The 859-nt window shown below is 38.1% G+C and overlaps 1 protein-coding gene across 1 annotated transcript in view; it reads left to right on the top strand.

Moving 5' to 3' along the window:
• The window catches only part of Pmar_PMAR024688 (conserved hypothetical protein), a gene marked incomplete at both ends in the record, with an annotated part of 5,428 nt that overhangs the window by 1,448 nt on the left and 3,121 nt on the right, over positions 1 to 859 (top strand). The gene's annotated exons all lie outside the window — the stretch shown is intronic.

Genomic DNA, 859 nt, shown 5'->3' with positions numbered 1-859 from the left:
GTGGGAAAATATGCACTATTATGGTGAACCACAAATGTCTGGTGAAAATATAAAAGTTTTGGGAAATTCTTGTCGGTTTCTGTACACTTCTACGAGGAAAGTCCTGAGCTCGGCTGAATAAAGCCGACACATATTCCAACACTGTAAATTTCTTTTGAATTTATTAGTGTTGTTTTTATTTCGTAATGATTTTTTTGCGGGAAAATTTACGGTTAGGAATATTCATCGCGAATTTCTGGATTAATGTGAAAATTTTTCGACGCCCGTATACTCTATTTTCGTTGGAATATATATGTATGGTTTCCTTAGCTGAGCTTAGGAGTTCCTTCACTACGTTATGGAGATCTACACTCAACTTGGGGAAAAATACACAAATAAACAGAAGTTTCCGAAAATTTCCGAAAATTTCTGAAAATTTCCGAAGATTTTCGTAAATTTCCGAAAATTTCCGAAAATTTTTTCTTGTCATCAACCCACGTAGTTGACCATGTACTGCATATCTCTCGACACTGGGCCAGTGATTTTTTACCGACTTGGGGGAAAATATACACTTGCTGAGAATCGAACTTGTTCCCTTTCTCATTCAGGGGTATTCGGCAGCGGCCGCAACCAAGTTCAGCTATTTTACCTCTACGGAACAGTGCCCATAGTTTTCTCCGGAGCCACTTATAACATACCAATGACAGTTTACTTTGGTGAGTTTCATCGATTATATAATGGAGTTTCACCCTAGTGATATGAAAAACACTATTTCACGACTACTGCATAGCGCCGCGAATATCGCCACTTCACGTAAAACGGGTGAAACTCCAATCGTCATCACTACAGTACGTATCAATTTGATATGTTTATGTTGGAA

Source organism: Perkinsus marinus (genome assembly GCF_000006405.1).
Source record: "Perkinsus marinus ATCC 50983 genomic scaffold scf_1104296977064, whole genome shotgun sequence".
Lineage (NCBI taxonomy): Eukaryota > Perkinsozoa > Perkinsida > Perkinsidae > Perkinsus > Perkinsus marinus.
This window is presented reverse-complemented; position numbering and strand designations above follow the sequence as displayed.